Source organism: Sorex araneus, chromosome 5 (assembly GCF_027595985.1).
Source record: "Sorex araneus isolate mSorAra2 chromosome 5, mSorAra2.pri, whole genome shotgun sequence".
NCBI classification, from domain to species: domain Eukaryota; kingdom Metazoa; phylum Chordata; class Mammalia; order Eulipotyphla; family Soricidae; genus Sorex; species Sorex araneus.
In genome coordinates, this window is record NC_073306.1 from 196,492,794 (window position 1) to 196,515,777 (window position 22,984).

Sequence of the window (22,984 nt, forward strand, 5' to 3'; positions counted from 1 at the left end):
ATTTTATTAGACAGCATTGAAAGTTAGCCTTGTACTAAATGCTGGAAAGAAAATGTAAAACCAAACTTATTAATTATCCCTAGCATTACTCTCTTGCCCTTTCTTTAGATAGATTTTTAAGAAGCTGCTTTCCTTCAGCTTGCTTATCTGATGTCAAAATATTTGAAAATATAGGTGATAAGAAGGAAAGCAAAAAGGATGAGTTACAGGGAGACCACCCAAAATAAATGTTTACATACACTGTTTAATACTTTCCAGTCTATTGAACTCATTTTTATTTCTGACCTGAACAGACAGGAACCGAATTTCTCTTAGTTTTATAAAAAATAGAAAAATAACATAATCTGTGTCCAAATTCTTCACAGAACTAGTGGAGGAATTGATAACACTATAAAATTTTAATTATATCCTTTAAAATATGCACAAATCTGATCTGATAATTTATTTTAAAGTATCACTGTCACTGTCATCCCGTTGCTCATGGATTTGCTCGAGGGGGCACCAGTAACGTCTTCATTGTGAGACTTGTTGTTACTATTTTTGGCATATCGAATATGCCACAAGTAACTTGCCAGGCTCTGCTGTGCAGGCAGGATACTCTCGGTAGCTTGCCGGGCTCTCCTAGAGGGATGGAGAAATTGAACCCGGGTCGGCTGCATGCAAGGCAAACGTCCTAAAGCAGAGCAACCATATCCCTAATCCTTATGAAGCATGTGAATCAAGAAGCAAAGTAGGAGGCTGGAGATACAGTACAGGGGTTAAGGCACTTTGCTTGCAGAAGGCAATCTGGGTTTATTTTATTTTTGTTTGGGGACCACATCCAGTGGTACTCAGGGCTTACTAGGGGCTCTATGCTCAGGGATCACTCCTGGCAGGGCTTAGAAGACCTTCTGGGGTGATTAGGACTGAACCAGATAGGCCACATTCAAGGCAAATGTTCTACTTAGTTTACTACTGCTTTAGCCCCAGTCAACCTGAACTGAAATCCCCAGTACCACATTAGCACTAACAGGAGTTAACCCGCAAGCATTAACAGGAATGACTCCTGAGTTCAGAACCAGAAGTAAGTTCCAAGCACCATTGGTATGGTCCCCAAACTGAGGGCCTGGGGAAGCAAACTATTTTAAATTAGAAAATTATAATTGAATATTCACTTTTTTTCTTTCCAGATGTTATATAGTCAATGCATTATCCAAATGCCAGAGAACCTCAACACTGAGCATCCAAACTTGGGGCTTTAAACCCAAATAAAATCAAAAGAGGGAAACTGGGGAAAGAGAAAGTTCAGAAATCAGAAGTGAGTCCATACAAATTTTACATTTAATATTTTTGATTGATCAGCTTTAGATCAACCAGCCATTGCCTATTATGATATCAAAGGTAAATTTGGGATGTCAAACATTTTTCCAAGATTTGAAAATACCCTCCCCCCCACTTAAGATTGAGCTAGAAGGCTCCGAACTAACCACCATTAAAGTGACTTATCATTAACTTCTTACAGCAACAATATAAACACGTGCTTTCTCTACAAAGAGGAAATCCTGTGTTATTATGATGAATGATGATTCATTTAGGGATTGAGCAATCAAAAAGATAAAAGAAGAAGCACTTCAGGCAGTACTATTAAACTTTGGAAGATTTCATTTTCATACGAAGGACCAAAGATGTCTAAGAGTTAAGAAGGAAATGTGGGTTATGATTTGTGTGGGGGAAACAGATTCTAATCCTTAGGAAGATATTGATTAACAGCATTTGACTACCAGCAAATAATGGAATTTCTTTGAACTGGCCTGTCTGTAATACATGGAATAACCTCTACCCCAGTAATAACAGGATCACCTAAGGAATATATATTCAGTGATTTTTAAATTTTTTTAAGCCACATTAAAATATTTTTAAGAAACACAGGAGAAAATTATGTAAATTTTCTTTGGGGTATCATATCTGGCAGTGCTCCCTGGCGGTGCTCAGGGGGCCATATGAAGTGTGAAGGATTGAATGTGGTCAACTCCATGCAAGGCAAAGGTTGTTAAACATGATGAATTGTCATATTATGGGGCTTTCAGAAATTCTGAGCCTTTGTGACACACAGTTAGCCAGACACGAAGCTATGAAGCAACCCCATCAGGCATTCCCAGAAGCAACGCAGCTGAATCCTCATTAAGCATGCTCTTCCTTAGTTCTGTCAACTCATTTCACCACAAACTCACTATTGGTCACCCATGTGTACATGATGCTGTGTGCTCTATCTGTCCAGGGTTTCTCGACCTCAGCTCTGTGGACAAATCTTTGTTCTGAATATTGTCCTTTGAATTGCATGACTGTGAGAGATATCTCTAACTTTCATATCATCAAAAACATGCACCCCCCCTTCTCAGTGGTATCACTATATCACTGTCATCCAGTTGATCATGGATTTGCTCAAGCGGGAGCCAGTAACGTCTCCATTTGTCCTAGCCCTGATATTTTAGCAGCCTCTCTTTACTCGTTCTTCCCAGCAGTACCGCATTGGAGGCTCTTTCAGGGTAAGGGGAATGAGACCCATCATTATTACTATATCTGGCATATCGAATATGCCCACTGAGAGCTTGCCAGGTTCTGCTGTGTGCAAGCAGGATGCTGTGGGTACCTGCCAGGTTCTCTGAAAGGGAGAATAAGTTATAAGAGGTCACACAGCTGCAAATGTGCATGGTGGTGATAAGTAAAAATGTGTCAAGATGTTACCATGACACATTGTAGAATCACCTCCAGTTGAGATCTACCGCTCCTATGCTGACAAACTTAGCTACCATCGAGGTTTAAATAAGAAAAAAATAATCCATTTTTTTTCAAACAGGAAAATGTCTGAACAGTCACTAAGTGGATACCAAGTAAAGATGGTGCTCTTTAAATGATGAACCATTTTAAGATAATAGGAGCTCTAAGATGAAGAAAGATTGTCACCATTTTAAGATAATAGGAGCTCTAAGATGAAGAAAGAATAAACAAGTGCAGATGTGCTAAAACATGTCAAAACTAGAATCTAAGATCTGTGTCCTCAAATGTACCTTGGGACAAATGGGAACTATATTTAATAGCCTGAGTGGCACTTAGCAAGCAATGACCAAATTATAACTTTTTCATCATTAACGTGGCACCAATCATCCCTTCTCGAAAGATATTAAAACTTCGCATCCCAAATAATTTACTAACACATCCCTGTTGCTGGCGGCAGCGCTCACACTCCAGGGCGTGCTTGGATCCCGGCCGTTGCGCCCACAGACATGGCAGAACTTGCAGCGGCGGCAGCACCAGGCATCGTGATGTTGGGGCTGGGGTCGCTCTGCTTCCTCCAGGCAGAAAGGGTGGGAAGGGTCACAGCGGACTTGGCAGAACACCAGCTCACGCAGGCCTTTGCGAGGGCCTCCTGGCACAGAAGTAAGGACACTCAAGCCACCATCAGCCACACGTTCTCCAGGTCACAATCCTCCTTAAAATCCACACGGACCCGGTGCACACCTTCGGGGCACTTCTGTTTCTCCGTCCAACCATTAGGAAATAGCAGCAAAGGGGCCCGGGGCCAGAGCATCCTTGTCCAGGCGTCTTCGGGCCTTCAGCTGTGACTCGGGCTGCAAGGTAGGTTTGCGGGGCTGGCTCTGTTCCTCAGGTTCAGGCACTGGAAACTCATTGTCTCAGGGGGTCTGATGCCGGGGAGCAGGGGGAGGACCCCCAGGATCTGAGTCATCCGAGTCCTCAAAGATATCATAGGAGGGTCGCTGTTTGACACAGCGTCGAGCCGACTTGCGCTGTAGTAAGAGGGAGTCCGGCTCCTCGGATCCTGGGGATGGGGCACCACCTCCTCCTGGGGGCCCCCAGCTCCTACCCCACGGCATGGGCCCGGAGGACCAGGAGAGGCCTCAGGAGATTCATCAGAATCCCAGGGCAGCAGCATCTTTACCACGGTCCGGCCTTTTTTAGCCAGCTGTTCCATCTCTCGGGCTTCCAGTATACGCAGCACTGCTTCTTGGTGTTAGGACCCCTAAACTTGGGCTTTTCCAGGCAGTTGACACAGGACCTGTGGGCTGGAGTGATAGCACAGCGGTAGAGCGTTCGCCTTTCACGCAGCCAACCCGGGTTGGATTTCTCCTCCCTCTCAGAGAGCCCCGCAAGCTACCAAGAGTATCCCAGCCACACGCCAGAGCCTGGCAAGCTACCTACCCGTGGCGTATTCGATATGCCAAAAACATATCAAATAAGTAACAATAAGTCTCACAGTGAGAGATGTTACTGGTGCCCGCGCGAACAAATCGATGAACAATGGGGTGACAGTGACAGTGATCCTTGTTGATGAGAAATTTGGCCATTCTCTTCTCTTCCATGTTGTGGTGGCAATGAAGTTTTTGGTCTGTGTTCCTTTTCATGGATCTGCTTTATACAGCAGAGGGCTGAAATTTAGGTGATTTAAAGACATAATGGGAAGTACATAATCCTTACTGTTTGAAAATGGTGCTAACATTCTATCTTCTATATTTTACTAATCTTTCTTATGAAAAATCATTTCACAGAGAATTTAATAAGAGACACCAAATCCTCTGTGAGGTGACAGTCTGATGAAATATTCTGAGGATTGTATTCTCAGCCCCATTTGTTTGTCCAGGCTTAGATATACAAAGTAGCCTCAGATAAAGTTGATATTGTTTCAGGCTATACTGTGTCAGGTCATTATGACAAAACTAGCCCTGTCTCTGCTATCCTCAACTTCTCCCTGAAATACCTAAAATGAGTTGGTAAAGGGAAATTTTATTAAACAATCTTATAGCACTAATCTCTTCCAATGTGCTATAGTACCTATAAGGGCTTCAGTCCCAGAGTCTAACCTATTCTCGGATCTATTGTCTTTCACACATTGTTTCAAAATTGAACTGAATCCTTGAGAGCAAAGGTTACCCTAGTAAGAGATTTTCATGACTATATTCCGGAGAGAGCTTAGTGTAGAAAGGCTTTTGAAAAAAAAATGGTTTGGGGGTTTTAATGACTGAATAAATGGATTATTTACTAGTTCTTGGTGCCATGAGTTCTAAAACACTTGACTTCAAAGCTGGTATTTTAAACTAGCCCTCATAAGAGGTCTTGCTGGTACAGTTAATTTTTATCTGAAAATACTGTTTAAGAGTAGAATAATCTTTTATCTTTCAAAGTTTCCTCCACTTTTTGGACACACATTAGTGCCCTGCTTCCTGTCAGAGGTCTTTAGCCCAAATCCCATCTAAAGTGATGACTAATACCCTAAGGCATTATAGGTCACCACTCTAACCGTTTCCTAATTCTTGTGTTAATGAAAGATCATGCAAATATTCCCAAGGGACAGTAGAAACATCTGCAGGGATCTTAAATAGCAATCATAAAAACTGTCTATATTAAACATTTAAATTATACAGCAGTAATTGCCCGTCAAAAACTTGTATTACTCGTCATCCCATTGATCTTCGATTTGCTCGAATAGGCGCCAGTAACGTCTCCATTCGTCCCTATCGCGTGCTAATGTAGCCCAACGGCATCTGCTCGCTCCAGGAACACAAAGAGCCTCAAACCGTTCATTCGGGGTTTTGATGAAGTCTGACCGTCTCATAGGTGGGTGGCCACGAGGTCTTTTGACGTTCCATGGAACCCAGTCGGTAACAGCTCTAGTCCATCGGTTGTCTCTAAATCGCATTGCGTGTCCGGCCCATCTGATTTTCGACACCTTGGCAAACGAGACAGAATCCCTGATTCTTGATCGTCGATGGAGGCCGGAACTCCGGATTCCTTCTCTCACTTGAGTGAGACGTGATACTCCTAGCATGGCTCTTTCGATTCCTCTTTGGGATACCCAAATAGCGTCCTCATTCTTTTTTTGTAGGGTCCAGGTCTCTGAGGCATATGTTAGTGCAGGAAGAACGGTGGAATCGAAAAGATGTGCCTGGAGTCGGAGGTCCTTCATCCTCTTAACCACTTCTTCAATGCTCTTGAAGGCATTCCACGCTGCTCTCTTCCTCCTGCGCAGTTTGGGTGCTAGGTTGTTTGACATTGAGTTCTCGACCTAGGTACACATAACTGCTGCATTCGGAGATGTTCGTTCCATTGAGGGCAAATGGAACATCAAAAACTAATTATTCTCAAATTCACAGCTCTGACTGATTGAACTTTCTTGTTCATAAAATATCCATTTTCTTCTTATTTGTTTTCACTGAAAATTTAGACCAGCTGGTCAGCTGTGTTTTCTGTAAAATTCTACAATATGGTCTAAAAGCTGTAACTCTAAATTTAGAAGTTTTTCTCAAACTTTATTTCTACAACTTTCAGTCATAGGATTCTAAACTGAAAAAACAAAATTCAGTAAAATCTAAATTATGGCAAAAGTCAGAAAGAAAATTGGTGTTCAATAAATCGTTATTGGTTGTAAATAGTAGTTCAGTATATGATCATACACTAAAAAATACAATCACAATGCCTGAATGAGAAGCTAATATTAATGTTTCACCAATACTCTTTGACTGATTTTTAGGGTCCCAATCACATCGTATCTTTTGCATTCTATGAAATCAGAAACCCTCCTCATATCATTCAGGCATATTTAAATTTCTTTATAGGAGTAGAGCTATTTTTTATTCCAGAAACAACTGTTTTGTATTTTATTCAGGTGAAATATTGTCAACAATAAAATACTTATTTTTATTATAATTATTTTTAGTACTATAAAATATATTTATACTATAAATATATTTTGTATATTATAAAGTACATATTAATATTTATAAACAACAAGGCAGAAGAGATGCCCCTCAAGGAATCTTGACTAGCCTGAACTATTTTGTTCAGTCTGTGGTAACAAAACACCAGAGATTTTGTTTGGTGGGGTCACACCCAGCAATTCACAGAGGTTATTCCTGACTCTGCACCCAGGAATTACTCCTGGCAGTGCTCGGGGGACCATAGGTGATGCTGGGAATTGAACCTGGGTCAGCTGAGAGCAAGGTAAATGCCCTACCCACCGTGCTATCGCTCCAGCTCCAGATACTATAGAATTTTATTTATTTATTTTTTATTTCTCATTTTTAAAAAAAAATATTTTGTTTTTTTAATGAATCACCATGAGATACAGTTACAGATTTGCAAACTTTCGTGTTTACATTTCAATCACACAATGTTCCCCACTTTTGGATGTTGTGGTTTGTGATAGAGGTATTGAGTGTCCATCATTTAGTCTATAGTCTACTTTCAGCACACTTCACCCATACTGAGGAGGCCCTCCAAGCACCCTTTACTTGGTGGTCCCTTCTCTATCTGAGCTGCCTTTCCCCCGAGCATGTGAGATCAGCTTTCAAGCCATGGAGCAATCTTCCTGGTACTGATCTCTACTATTCTTAGGTGAAAGTCTCCCATTCTGTTACTTTATATTCCACAAATGGGTGCAATCTTTCTATGTCTGTCTCTCTGTTTTTGACGCATTTCACTTAACATGATACTCTCCATGTTGATCCACTTATATGCAAATTTCATGACTTCATCCTTTATAACAGTGGCATAGTATTCCATTGTGTAGATTTACCAAATTTTCTTTAACCAGTCATCTGTTCTCAGGCACTCGGGTTTTTCCCAGATTCTGGCTATTATAAACAGGGCTGCGATGAACATACAAGTGCAGATGTCATTTCTACTATATATTTTTTGTATATCCGGGATATATTCCCAGAAGCACCACAGAGTTTTAAACAGTAGAAACTTTTTTCTCATAGTTCTGGACTTTATCATTCTGAAGGTCTTCAAAATTGGACATATTTCTTAATTTTGAAGACCTTCAGACCTTCTCTACACAATGAGGCAACTACTGCCTATTTTCCAGAACTGCTGAAATTATTAAATAAAACATGCATAAAATGCTTTGGAAGAATTCTAGAATAAAATAATATAAAAATTAAAATATCTAGTTAGTTTGAGGATATGATAAATATCTGAACTTTTTTAATCTTTATTTTTTCTTTTGTATGTGAAGAAAATTAATCATTTCTACTGAATTTCTTTTTAAAAATAACCGGCAATATTTTTGCTTGCACTAGTGTGGCTCAAACAGTAGGATGCATGCCTTCCATGTGCGGAGTTCTAGGTCCAGCTCTGACCCAAGTCACCCTTGCTTACCACATCAATTTCTCCCAGCCTGTAGGGAGCCATTTTACCTTACTGATCTTATCCTGTCACTATTTGTTTAATCACTAGCTAACCCCATGCCACACCTAGCAAAGGTTGCCACTCCTAATCTTACTGATCTTATCCTATCAGCATTTGTTTATTACTAGCTAAATCCCGTGCCACACCCTGCATTTCTGTTGGGGGTCCTGGAACCACCTCCTCCCAACAGGGAGGTATAAAATACTGTAACTGCCATAGAATAAATGCCTTTTCTCTCTCCTCCGGGCTCTGCGTCTGTTCTTTCGGCTGCGCCCTACGAAGGGTTCGCCCTACTGAACAGAACGAGACCTCCACATCGACTTCCACACCTGGCGCCCAACGTGGCTGTTGAATTCACGGAAAAAGTGAGTATTTCTGAGGGTCGCCTTTCTCTTGGCACACACCGTGGTGCGGGAATGGCCTACTTACCCTCTGATTCCTCCATCCCTACCTACTCCTGGGAATCCCCAGTTATTTGCATCCTTTGTGTTATTTGCATCCTTTGTCTCGCTAATTTTATTTGGATCTTAAATGAGATTTTTAAGGCGAGAAAAAGTCAGCCATTTTCAGAGATTCAGCACCGTGTTTCCGAAATTGAGAATTTTTTGAGGAAAACGTATGAGAGTTCAGAGGCTTCCTCAGTCTTTGGGGATGAGGCACCCCCCATGCAGGGGACTGACTCCTCCCGCGCAGAGGCACCTCTGAGACTTTATCCTGTGACTTCTGATATCCCCGATCCCTCTCCTCCGGAACTTAAATCCTTGCCCCTGGAGGACAAGGCTACCCAGGTAGATGAGGAGGAGAGGTGTCAGCCGTCAGCTCCACCACTCCATTATCTGTCCCATGACACTGCCTTTTTTAATCCCCCATACGCCAGTGAGGCACCCCGCCAGCTTGCCCAGGACACCTCTGCCTTAATAAGGCAGGTGGTTCAGGAACTAGTGAGTGCCCTGCAGCCTTCTACCCTCTCCCAAGAATCTAGTGCAAATTCGGTCTCTCCTCCGCCCTGCCACACTCTAGCTTCAAAACCTATGGCTGCCTTCCCAGTTACCAGGTCCCATTCTCGGGCCCCCAAATACCCCACCTCTGCCACGGCTCCACCTGATGATGATCCCTCAGACAGAGAAGTTGAGGAGGCCGATCAGCCTGAGGAAGGGGCACATTCCCAAGAGGAAAATTCCCCTCAGGACGTAGCTCCGCAGGCACCAATCCGCCAAAGCTACCGTAGATTAAAATTCGAAGACCTGAAAGATTTAAAGGCTGTTGTCTCTTCTTGTGGCCCCACTGCTCCTTTTACGCTTGGCCTTTTGGACTCCTTTTGTGAGGGATGGCTCACGCCGAACGACTGGTTCTCAGTCGCTAAGGCTGTCCTGAGTAGGGGAGACTATCTCTTGTGGAAAGCAGATTATTTAGAACGATGCCAAGAAATGGCGCGCCGCAACATCGAGGCAGGAGGCTCTTCCTCATCCTGGATCTTTGCTAAATTTCAGGGTCAGGCACCCTTTGATTCTAATGAGGTGCAGGCTCAATTTCCCCCAGGGCTACTTGCCCAAATACATGTGGCTGCCCTCCGGGCCTGGAAGGCACTTCCCTCTAAAGGGTCGGTGGTAACATCCTTAGCCAAGGTTCGTCAGGGAGCTAACGAGCCCTATAGTGATTTCATAGGGCGCCTCACGGAGGCGGCTGAAAAACTCATGGGAAACGAAGAGACGGATAATGAGCTGATCCGCCATTTGGCCTATGAGAATGCTAATCCCATCTGCCAGGCCACACTCCGCCCCTATAAGCGTGGGAAGACCCTCTCAGAATACATTCGGCTATGCTCCGAGGTTGATCCCACCACCCAAAAAATAGGGCATGCTATAGGGGCTGCCTTCAAACAGTTCTCTATTCAACCATCGAGCAGTCAGAACAAGCTGTGCTTTGGCTGTCGGCAGCCTGGACATTTCTTAAGAAACTGTCCCAATAAAAAATCGTGGCCCAGACCTAGAAGTCCTTGCCCTAAGTGCAAACAGGGTTTCCACTGGGCGTCAGAGTGCCGCCAGAAGGCCAGGCCGGGAAACTGGGCACAGGGCCAGCCCCAGGGCCCCCAGTCCGCTCCCTCTCCCGTGTCTGGGGCACCTCAGAATCATGGGCCGTTCAATCCATCGGCGTCCAGCCCCCAATTCGCTCCCTCTCCCATGACCGGGGCACCTCAAAATCATGGGCTGTTCAACCCATCGGCACCCAACCCCTCTGCAGAGCCATCCCATACTCAGCCGGATTGGATCTCTGTGCCACCTCCCGCACAATATTAGTTAAAGAACAGGGACCCCAGATAGTGTATGTCAACGCCTGTGGCCCTTTGCCATCTGGAACTTTTGGCCTAATTATTGGGCGAGGCAATATGCTCCCTCAGGGCGTGCAAGTACTCCCCGGTTGGACGCTGGCGCGCGGCTAGCACAGCTAATACTCATTCCAATAACAACAGTACAAAAACCACCCCCAATGTCAGAGACTTTTGCATTTTTTGCCCAACGCATTCTTAATCACAAGGGCTTGATGACTTTAGAGATCAACGGGAAGGAATTTTTAGGTCTGATTGACACTGGTGCGGATGTAACGGTCATTGCTGAAAAAGACTGGCCAAAAAGGTGGCCCCTCACCCCCTCACTGACTCACCTTCAGGGTATAGGTCAATCCCAAAACCCTATGTTAAGCTCATTTACGCTTGATTGGCGCACCAAGGAGGGAAAATCCGGGATGGTACGCCCCTATGTTCTGCCCGGGCTCCCACTCAATCTCTGGGGCAGGGATATACTTTCACAAATGGACCTTATACTAATTGATGCCAAGGGCCTAGACATGCTCCTTGCAGCAGGTTATTCTCCCGGAAAGGTTCTAGGAAAATACCTCCAGGGCACGCCTGCGCCGCTAGCCCTCGACCCAGTGAAAAATGAGCGCACAGGCTTAGGTTTATTCTCAGTAACTGCCACTGCTCCTCCTGCACCCCATACGGATAAGATCATATGGAAGTCCAATGAGCCTGTATGGGTGGACCAGTGGCCGCTTCCCACTGAAAAATTACAGGCCGCCAGGTTGTTAGTGCAGGAACAACTCGCAGCGGGACACATAGAACCCACCTCTTCCCCCTGGAACACACCCATTTTTGTTATAAAAAAGAAAAATGGCAGTTGGCGACTGCTACAGGATCTACGAGCAGTAAATAAAACCATGGTCATTTTGGGGGCGCTTCAACCTGGACTGCCGTCCCCAGCAGCCATCCCTTCAGAAATGTATAAGATAGTACTCGATTTAAAAGACTGCTTCTTCTCAATTCCCTTGCATCCTGATGATCGCCCCCATTTTGCCTTTAGTTTGCCAGCTATTAATTATAAAGAGCCCATGCAACGTTTTCAATGGAAGGTTTTACCTCAGGGAATGGCAAATAGCCCCACACTGTGTCAAAAATTTGTGGCTCAAATTCTTGCTCCCATTAGGGCACAATGGCCCGACATCTATATGATCCATTATATGGATGATATACTGCTTGCTGGATCTGACCCACAGGCCACTATGCTCTGTTGCAATCAGGTGATCCGTGCGTTTACTCAGTCTGGCTTTCAAATTGCCCCCGAAAAAATTCAGATCGCTGACCCTTATACCTTTCTTGGATTTCGTCTTCAGGGGTCCCGTGTACTTTTGCAAAAAACGCAGCTGAAGCTGCGTTTAAAGACACTACATTAAAGACACTACATGATTTTCAACAACTGCTTGGGCATATTACATGGCTCAGTCCCTATCTGAAACTTACCAAAGGAGACCTTATGCCCCTTTATGACCTTTTGCGCGGTGATGCTGACCCTTCTTCCCCTCGGAGTCTGACACCAGCAGCCCGAGAATCCCTAGTTCTCATAGAAAAAGCGATTGAAGGTCACTTTGTTTGCTCTCTAGATTATCAGCGTCCTTTTCACCTCCTTATCTTCGCTACTCCTCATTCTCCTACAGGCTTAATTTGGCAGGAAAACCCTGTTTCTTGGATTCACCTTCCTGCCACACCAAAGAAAGTTCTTGTACCCTACTATCTCTTAGTGGCATCCTTAATTATTGAAGGAAGGAGTTTCTCTCGCAGACACTTTGGTCTTGAACCGGCTTCTGTTATTCAACCCTACAATAAGGAACAGATAGATTGGCTTCTTCAAAATACTGATGATTGGTCTTGAACCGGCTTCTGTTATTCAACCCTACAATAAGGAACAGATAGATTGGCTTCTTCAAAATACTGATGATTGGCCCATCGCCTGCGCTTCCTTTTCAGGAATTTTAGATAATCATTATCCCCCCAATAAGTTGATACAATTTATGGCTTTACATCAATGGGTTTTTCCTGTTGTCACTAAGACCAGCCCTATCCCTGGGGCTAAAGTGATTTTCACTGATGGATCCTCTAATGGCCAGGTCGCCTATGCCTGTGAGGGTGAGACTGTTTCTTTTTCCACAAAGGAGTCCTCTGCTCAGCTGGTTGAACTCACAGCTGTTCTAATGGTTTTTAAAATTTTTTCCCTTCTTCCTTTTAATTTATACACGGATAGTGCCTATGTGGCCTTCTCTATACCATTACTGGAGACTATTAGTTACATTAAACCCTCCTCCCCCGCAACGTCATTGTTTTTGCAAATCCAACAGTATATTCGCTCCCGGCGAGCTCCATTTTTCATAGGTCATCTTCGTGCCCACACTAACCTCCCTGGGCCACTGGCGGCAGGTAATCACTTGGCAGATTTGGCCACCCGATCTTTCACAGCGCTAACTCTACAAGCAGACCCGCTGCAGGAGGCCACAACTGCACATGCCCTTCACCATCTGAATGCTCAAACTCTCCGCCTTATGTTTAAAATCATGCGTGAGCAGGCACGGCAGATTGTGCGCCAGTGCCCTTCCTGTGTATCCCTTCTACCCGTGCCTCACTTAGGGGTCAATCCCCGAGGACTAGTCCCTAATGCCATCTGGCAAATGGATGTCACTCATATTCATTCCTTTGGGCAGCTTAAATATGTGCATGTGACTACTGATACCTTTAGTGGGTTTATTTGCGCCTCAGCCCAGACTGGAGAGGCCTCAAAAAATGTCATTGCTCATGTCTTGCACTGCTTTTCTGTACTGGGCAAACCACAGCTAATAAAAACAGACAATGGTCCAGGATACACTGGAAAAAAGTTTGAGCATTTTTGTAAGAAGCTGCAGATTTCCCATCATACAGGGATCCCCTATAACCCTCAAGGGCAGGGGATAGTGGAGCGAGCCCATCTCACTCTTAAAACATATATTCAAAAGCTCCAGACAGAAAAGGAACTGTACCCAGCCTCACTTTCCCCTAAGACGTTACTATCTCATGCTTTGTTTGTCATGAACTTTCTTATACTGGACAAAGAAGGTCGCAGCGCAGCGGACCGTTTTTGGCATACTTCCACCAGCCACACTTATGCAAAAGTAAGGTGGAAAGACCCTCTGAGTGGTCTATGGAAGGGCCCTGATCCAGTCCTTATATGGGGCCGAGGATCAGCCTGCATATTTGATGCTGCTGATAGTGTAGCCCGCTGGCTCCCCGAACGACTGATAAGGCAGGTCGACACACCTGCTCTGGCTGAACCGATTTCCACCCAGAGAATAAATGAATCCTCTGAGGACAGTGTCCCTTCTGCCACTACCCAGGAACTTGCTTTTGCTTAGTCAGCCGCGTCGGGAGTGACCAACTAGTGGTCTCGCTCACAGAACAGTTATTCAGACTTGGCCTGGCTGGAGCAGGAACCAGCGTTACTTCAAGACCGAAGATGATGCCCGTAGGGTAGGATCGGGAGTCTCAGTGTGAATGTGGTGAGTGGGGTGCGCACCCGCGTGAAAGAAGGACCGGTCCGAGCGTGTGCAGGAGTAAGATTTGTGCGTGTGCTCCTAGTGTGTGTGCAATTGTCTCATTATCTTTCTTAGTTCTGCTTACTTTTCAACAACTTTGAGAAGGTTTTGCCAGCTTATATCAACAAAAGTGCTTTCTTGACCCGTTTTTTCAACAAGCAGGAAACTGGCTGCTCAGGCAGAGAAACGGGGAGCAATGTTCCCAATCGGCCGACAGGGCTCACTTTGCCCTGGGGACTGCTCTTTCCTTTCTCAGTCTATCAGTTTTTTCCTGCCATTCTTGAAGGGTCAGATTGATCGATCAAGTATATATTTGTGCACATGTGTGATGTTTATTGTCTGACTGTCTGTCTCTCTGTCTGTGGAACACTCGTGTATTAGAGCTAGTTTAAAGTCAGTAATTCTTAGATCTGGGCAAACAAAATCAAGGGAGGTCAGAGTGATATGGAGCCCAGCAATTTAAAAGATCTAAGTATCTTTGGAGCTTGCTAGATCAGGTCTAAACAAAGATTTCTAATCAGAATGTGGCGCCTACAAAGAAATTGAAATTTTCAATCCAGATTTCATATTGGGAGAACATTAATAGTTATTAACAGTTGAAATCCTCTTGAATTCTAGTAAGCTAAACATATCTATTGGACTTACATTCCTCACCCTCCACTTTTACAGGTTGTAGATTGGACCATGCCAGGACCCAGTATCTGGGCTAACAATTCCTTTTTTTTACCCCCTCCATGGAATTCACAGATGCCTCAGCTGCCGAATAAAGAAGAAACACCTTTTAATTTTTTCTCTAGGATACTCACTTGATCCTGTCTGCATTGGAGTGCCTCCCTGTCTCCCTCTTCACTTTCAGACTTGGATTCATACCAAGTCCCAAATTCATACTACCTCTGATCACTCACAAAAAGATTTTTCTTTTCTGGTGATTGTGCATTATTTACCTGTCTCAATTCTTCCCTCTCAATCCAAGATTCTCCCCACAGTATAATTTTATTAAGGGCCAGATCGCATATGGTTACCAGTGAACCTGACCAGAGAATGGCAACGCTGCCCCGATAAAGGGCTCATGACTGAAGACCTGACACAACTGCTCCGGCACTCCTGACAATTCCTTGGGCCCCTGATCGCAGCTATCCTGGACTCATTGCTGTAACCACCACTGATGCTGTTGCAGGAATAGTTCTTCAAGCCTCGGTCCAGACACACAACTTCGTCTAAACATGACAAAATGACTCTTACCACCTTGGGACAATGCAGGCTACTGTCAACCATGATGTTGAGCAACAATTGGACACTCTACAGCAAGTGCTACTTTGGGTCCAGGGCTGGGTTAATATCTTAGAGTAACAAATGAGATTTTCGAGTGTTTAAGGATCTTTGGCTTGATTTGTAGGACCTCATCTTCCCCCAGTTCTTTACCTTGAGGATGCCGGGCTCCCAAGGATTTATTCTTGTGGATCAGGTTGCCAGGCAAAGCACTGCAAGGGAGGGCTGATACCCTGGCCCGGCTCCCTTCGAGGTATTCCGGTATAGCTTAGAGGTTACTCCAAAACCAAGGATTGATGGGGCCTATGAGGAGCCCCCTGCATAGACCCGATCATCCTTTCCTTCCTCTCCCTGCAAAAATGGAGTCTTTATGTCACAAGGGATACCGGACAATGCCTCCCCTGACCACATTTAATTTAAAACAAAACAGGGGGAGATGTAGGGAGCCATTTTACCTTACTGATCTTATCCTGTCACTATTTGTTTAATCACTAGCTAACCCCATGCCACACCTAGCAAAGGTTGCCACTCCTAATCTTACTGATCTTATCCTATCAGCATTTGTTTATTACTAGCTAAATCCCGTGCCACACCCTGCATTTCTGTTGGGGGTCCTGGAACCACCTCCTCCCAACAGGGAGGTATAAAATACTGTAACTGCCATAGAATAAATGCCTTTTCTCTCTCCTCCGGGCTCTGCGTCTGTTCTTTCGGCGAAGGGTTCGCCCTGCTGAACAGAACGAGACCTCCACATCGACTTCCACACCAGCCCTCCTATGTATGGGGCGAGGCCTCTAGGTACCAACAGGAGTAGCACCCTCAGGAATTAAAAATATATATTTTGAAGTATTTGAAAGCATAAATTATGTGTTACAAAATAAAAACAAATGCTTCTGTAATCTCTACTTCGATAAAACTATTGAAAACTAGAGGTTACAAAAGTAGAATAACAAATAATGCTTGAGTTATGATAAATAAAATTGTTTGGGGGACAATCCTCAGATGTATCACTGTATCACTGTCATCACTGTCATCCCGTTGTTCATCGATTTACTTGAGTGGGTGCCAGTAACGTCTCCATTTGTCCCAGCCTGAGATTTTAGCAGCCTTTCCTTACTCATTTTTCCTAATGATTGGAGGCTCTTTTTATGATCAGGGGAATGAGACCTGCTATTTTACTGTATTTGGCATATCGAATATGCCATGGGGAGCTTGCCAGGCTTTTCCATGCGGGCGGGATACTCTCTGTAGCTTGCCGGGTTCTCTGAGAGGCATATATATATGAATAGGACTGGAGCAATAGCACAGCAGGTAAGGCGATTGCTTTGCATACGGCTGATCAGGATTTGATTCTTCTGTCTCTCTCGGAGAGCCCAGCAAGCTACCAAGAGTATCTCGCCTACACAGTAGAGCCTGTCAAGCTCCTCGTGGCGTATTTGATATGCCGAAAACAGTAACAAGAAGTCTCACGATGGAGACATTACTGGTGCTTGCTCGAGCAAATCGATGAACAACAGTGCTACCTGACATATTTCCCATTATGATGATGTGTCATGGCTGTGCGGTCCAGGGATATGTTCAATTATGTGTGAGGCTTGGCCCAAGTGGCCTGGAGCGTGGCGGTGGTGGGGTAGTGGAGGTTGGCTGCTGGGGCTGGGTCCCTTGGGGTCGGGAGGGCTCTCACCCGCCCCCCTCTGGGGCACCCATGGTACGGAGTCTGGTGGCACGGTTATGGGGGCCTCATTTTACGCTCCCTTCTGGGAGAAGCAGCTGTGAGTTCCAACAGTAGCCGATGAGGAGATTATCTGGCGCCCACAGGAGGTGGCTTATGGGTGTGACCCCTGGGTTGCTGGAGATTGGGGAAAGCAGGCAGAGGGTTCATGCTCTACTACCCCACCGCCACCATGCTCCAAGCCACTTTCCACATGCTTGGGCCGAGCCTCACACATGAGTGAAGTCCCATGGAACCCACCTAATGCGGAACTTTGTGATCTTGGACTCTGGGCTCAACAGGACCTGCTGAGGAGGTTGGCTGGTCCTCAGATGTAAGGTTAACTGATCAGATAAGAATGTCTATAATTCAGTGCCAGAGTGAGGAGTTCAGACATTCTGAAGATTAAGACTCTAACTTCGACTGGAGACAAAGTGATAATACAGAGGATAGAGCATCTGCCTTGAACCCTTCAACATGGGTTCATTCCCCAGCACCCTACATGGTCCCCTGAGCCTGCCAGGACTAATCCCTGAGCACAGAGTCAGGAGTGAGCAGAGAGCCAGGAGTAAGCGCTGAGCACTTTCAGGTGAGTCCAATCTCTCCCTCTCCCCCCCATGAACCTAACAGAGACTAGAGTGACCATGAAAGACCTTAGATTTAGACTAAGGGAGAGGAGAGTTAGAAGAAAGACCTTATGAATCAGAGAATGGGATGATGGGGAGAGAGAAGCTCAGAAACATGTGAAACACAAATTTGTGAACAGCATTGGACACTAGTAGAGTGGTTAATAAATACTGTATTGGAGGAATATTAGATACTTAATGTATTTAACTAATAGCCGCCTGAGTGTCCTGATGTATTGTAGGTAATAAGGAACTTTGTGGTGGCATAAAAAGATAAGCAACAAGAGAGTGGAACTTAAGATTGTTAATTTTGGAGCCTGAGTGATAGCACAGAGGGTCGGGTGTTTGCCTTGCACAAAAGCCAACACAGGTTGGGTCCCGACACTCCATAGGGTTGCCCATCATTGCCAGAAGTAATTACTGAGTGCAGAGCCAGGAGTAACCCCTGAGGCATTGCTGGATCTGGAGACCCCCACCCACCAATAAAAGAAAGAATGTCGATTTTAAAAGGTTGAAGATTACATAAAAAGGGAAAAGGAGGTAGTTGGCACATTTTCTAGGAAAAGAGATGACTGGAGACAGGAAAATCAGTCAGGAAACCACTAATTCGGGAAGAAGCCAATAAAGTTCTATAACAAAGTGATCAACAAACAGACAAACAGGCAGGAGGTTGTTACATTTTCAAAGGTGAACTGATAAAATTCATTCGTTCGACAGGTGAAGTAAGAGGACAGGTGAAGTAAGAGGACAAGAAATTGGAAATGTTCTTGTTGGATAAGAACTGAGTATCGAAAGTAGGTAAAGGGCTATGCATGATCGATCACCTTTCAGTATCTGTATTGCAAGCCACAATGCCGAAAGGTGGAGGGAAGGGAGGGAGAGAGAGAGAGAGAGAGAGAGAGAGAAAGAGAGAGAGAGAGAGAGAGAGAGAGAGAGAGAGAGAGAGAGAGAAGAAGAAGGAGGAGGAGGAGGAGGAGGAGGAGGAGGAGGAGGAAAAGTGTCTGCCATAAAGGCAGGAGGTGGGGAAGGGAAGAGATGGGTGGGGGAGAAACTGATGCTGGGAAATATACACTGGTGGAGAGATGGGTGTTGGAAGACTGTATGACTCAAACCCAATCATCAACAGCTTTGTAATGGGCAATCTCAAAGTGATGAAAGAGAGAAAGAAAGAAAGAAAGAAAGAAAGAAAGAAAGAAAGAAAGAAAGAAAGAAAGAAAGAAAGAAAGAAAGAAAGAAAGAAAGAAAGAAAGAAAGAAAGAAGGAAGGAAGGAAAGAGAGAGAGAAAGAAAGAAAGAAAGAAAGAAAGAAAGAAAGAAAGAAAGAAAGAAAGAAAGAAAGAAAGAAAGAAAGAAAGAAAGAAAGAAAGAAAGAAAGAAAGAAGGAAGGAAGGAAGGAAAGAGAGAGAGAAAGAAAGAAAGAAAGAAAGAAAGAAAGAAAGAAAGAAAGAAAGAAAGAAAGAAAGAAAGAAAGAAAGAAAGAAAGAAAGAAAGAAAGAAAGAAAGAAAGAAAGAAAGAAAGAAAGAAAGAAAGAAAGAAAAAGAAATCGGCTCTGATTCTAACCATAAGATCCTTGATAGTTGTATCTCTTTGCAATCATCTAAATCCTTTCCATCTATGCTTTCAAAATCCTAGTCTGCCACATTAAAAAGTCTCTGTTGCAGCTGGGGAAATGATCTCAAAGCTGTGTAGCACATGCCCTCCATTCAGGGTTCAATTGCCAGCGAGATAAGCCTTCCATCCCGAGCAGAGCTGAGCTTGCCCTGGGGCCTGATGGGACCAGGCTGTTGGCCCAGCACTCTTAGAGAGGTCTCCGGTTTTTAAAAGAAACAATGTTGTTTTTAATTTCCTGGGATGTAGGATGCAAACTCTTCATTCAGCAACACTGGCAATGTAAGTTTTGAGAGACAAAGTTTAAAATCTTTATAATCAGAATGCTTCATGAATAATGTCTATTTGCTAAACTTTCTTTCTTTTCTTTTTTTTTTTTTACCAGATGCATCCATTTATCCATGGTGCCATTAAAACTGTTCAGTGTTTATTCCTAAAACCAACCCTGGACTTCTGGATCTAACAGTAGAGTCAATTATATGATTGCTTAAACATCAAAGCTTTCCTTACTAATGTCCTTACCAGGGGACATAAATAGGCAGGTCTTTTTCTCTGGTTGAGGCGAATGCCTATGTAGTTCAAACCAGAATACTGTACATTCCTGTGTGATTTTATGTGTCTGATTGTTGGCAGATGGAATATCTGCTTTTCCCATTGCTATCAACTGAATGTGTGCAGTGCACACCCTGTTCAAAACAGACCTGTTTTGTCAGACAGAAGTCAGGGCTCTCTGCCCTGAGACAGCCCATTTCTTGGAAATGCACATAGGATCTTCAGTTTCCCTTTTTGAGGTGTAGAAGGAAACTATTACCCTGGGGGAAATATCAAAGGATTTCCTGACAGCAGCCAAAGACACAGGTGCATGCACATTTGAGTTGATAAAAATGGGGGATCCGAGCTCCGCGGTCACGATCCAAGCGTTTCATACCTCCTTGTTCCACAAATTCAGTGATCCACTCAGAAAATTTTTTATCTTCACTTATCCCTGTCCCCGCCATAAATCTGAATGTCTTAGTCTGGAATTTAAGTTCCTCACAATCTGGCCCCACCTGACCTTCCTCCCCATATTATGTGCCACACCCATTCAAGGTCCTGCCAAACTGTCACTTGTGTCCTGAGCTTCAGCACAAGATCTGTGCTTGCTTCTGTGCTTTCTTCAGCTTCGAGTCATCTTTTCCTACATCCGAATTCTTGGCAGGGTAGAAGCCTGTCATTCAACAATCTGTGAAGACTTCTTCCCCCTTCCAGAGAAAATCAGCTCTCACTGCTTTATCCTTCTATTGCAAGTGATTTGCATTTCTCTAGTGGTACTTTCATAACTCGTGCTTCATAGGGAATAGGAAGCATTCCTTAAATTGTAATTGATTATCTTGAAGGATACCTATAGACTAGATCAAGTTTCTTTCTGTCACCACCGTATTTAAATCTTCCTTAAACTCTGACTATAAATCCCAAATGTTCAATATAATTTTAAGACTGGATATAATCACAGCATTAAATCTATTCTTACACTCTAAAACAGTAGATTAATAATTTTATAATATCAACTTAACATTTTATATCATGAGTGGCAAAGCAGATGGTAAAAGGAATAAATCTATTTCATGACATTGTTTGAAAGATGATTTGTTCTTCTGTGTAATAGTAAACACGTGACCAGATTATTTCAAATTTGAGACATGCTTGAATTAGACTTGCTTACAAGGAGAGGATAGTTCAAATATGATCCTGTTACTAAAATTGCTGAATCCTCATCCCTTGTCTTCTAATCATCATTCCAGATTCTTGGGTGTAGCATATTTTATAACGACAGCCAGATTATGATTCACAAATGCTCCCAATATGGTGAAATTGAAGTATTTCAATCACTGAAACCAAAAAAGCCACCATTCATTTATTTATTCATTCATTCAACAAGTATTTTCTGAATAGCTGCAGGGTTAGGTAGCACTGTAGTACTGTCATCCCATTGTTCATTGATTTGCTGGAGCAGGCACCAGTAATGTCTCCATTGTGAGACTTGTTACTGTTTTTGGCATATCAAATTCACCAAGGGTAGCTTGCCAGACTTTGCCATACGGGCGGGATATTCTCGGTAGCTTACCAGACTCTGAGAGGGATGGAGGAATCGAATCCAGGTCCGCAGCGTACAAGGCAAATGCCCAACCCGCTGTGCTATCTATAGCTCCAGTCCTGCAAAGTTAGGTATATTTCCATTTCTAAGGATAAAAAGATGAGTGAAACAAAGTTCCTGACTACTCTTGAGGTATTTGAAAACTAAAGGAAGAGAAAGTTAACTGTATATACAGTTTCACCTGAATATTATTTTGGTTTGTCAGGTTTTTGAGCAAGATCAAAATAGAGAGATAAAAGAAAAAAACTTACCAAATGAAGCTAATCTATACTTAAGATATTCAGTTATTGTCAAGAAATGTTTATTTCCCATTTCATTGTGCATTAAAGTACATTTGAGTTCATTTTTAAAAATTAAAATAGGGACTAGATGATTTACACCAATTTTCCATATATCCTAGGACTCAATTCCTAAGAAAGGTGTTGCCTGAAATTTTAGAATTATACTAGATATAGCTTTAATGTCTCTGACAAGATATCAAAGTTGGATGGTGTTGAAAAGGAGAGAGAATCTCTTATAATTATCTTGGTCAAGAATGAAAAGAAAATATACTAAAACAGGCTGGGAGAGTTAGTTGTTGATTAGTGTTGGAAAGTGAGAAATTCAGTCATCCCTTTGCTACACAATGTTTAAATATGTATTTGTCTTGTTTGAAGGCTTAAGTGAATACACACACAACATACACACACCTGCGCACACACGTACACACATACACACATATATTTATATATGTACAGAGAGAAAGAAAGAGAGTGCCTTGGGAAAGGGAGCAAGCTCTATATGAATATGAAAACATAGTTGTATAGCAGGGTAGTAGACAGATGTTTAGTCTGTCTGTCAATTTCATCTGTAAAGTGTTTCACTTGTATCACTTGTCATCCCATTGCGCATCAATTTGCTCGAGTGGGCTCCAGGAACGTCTCCATTCGTTCCTGTCGCATGTTACTATAGCCCAATGGCATCTACTCTCCAGGAACACGAAGAGCATCAAACAGTACGTTCAGGGTCACAACGCCAGTTTTCAACACTGGAGAAGAACTATAAAGTGCTAATCAGTAAAATCCATTTTTTTGTGTGTGAGAACATATTATCATTATGGTTAGAGCAGTATAGGTGTTTACCATCGGCTTACAATTACTGAGTAATAAACACATACATGCACATATAAATCCAGCAGAAAAAAAGTCCAGAAACGTGGGAAACTAGGTAACTTAGAAATAAATTTCAAAAGAAATTTGTTTCCTTTTTCTTTTTGGGTCACACCCGGCAATGCTCAGGGGGTTCTCCTGGCTCTGCATTCAGGAACTACTCTTAGCAGTGCTTGGGGGACCATATGGGCTGCCAAGGATTGAACCTGGGTCGGCTGCGTGCAATGCAAATGCTTTACCCACTGTATTATCACTCCGGCCCCAGAAATTCCAACTTTTTAGTGTAAAAAAATTGCATTGGAAACTAAGAAGATAGTGGAGGGCTTGTAATATGTGAGCCCTCTACTCATTCCCTGGCATCACTCGCTCCCCACCAACTCATCACTGGATGTACCCAGCAAATCTCTGAACACCT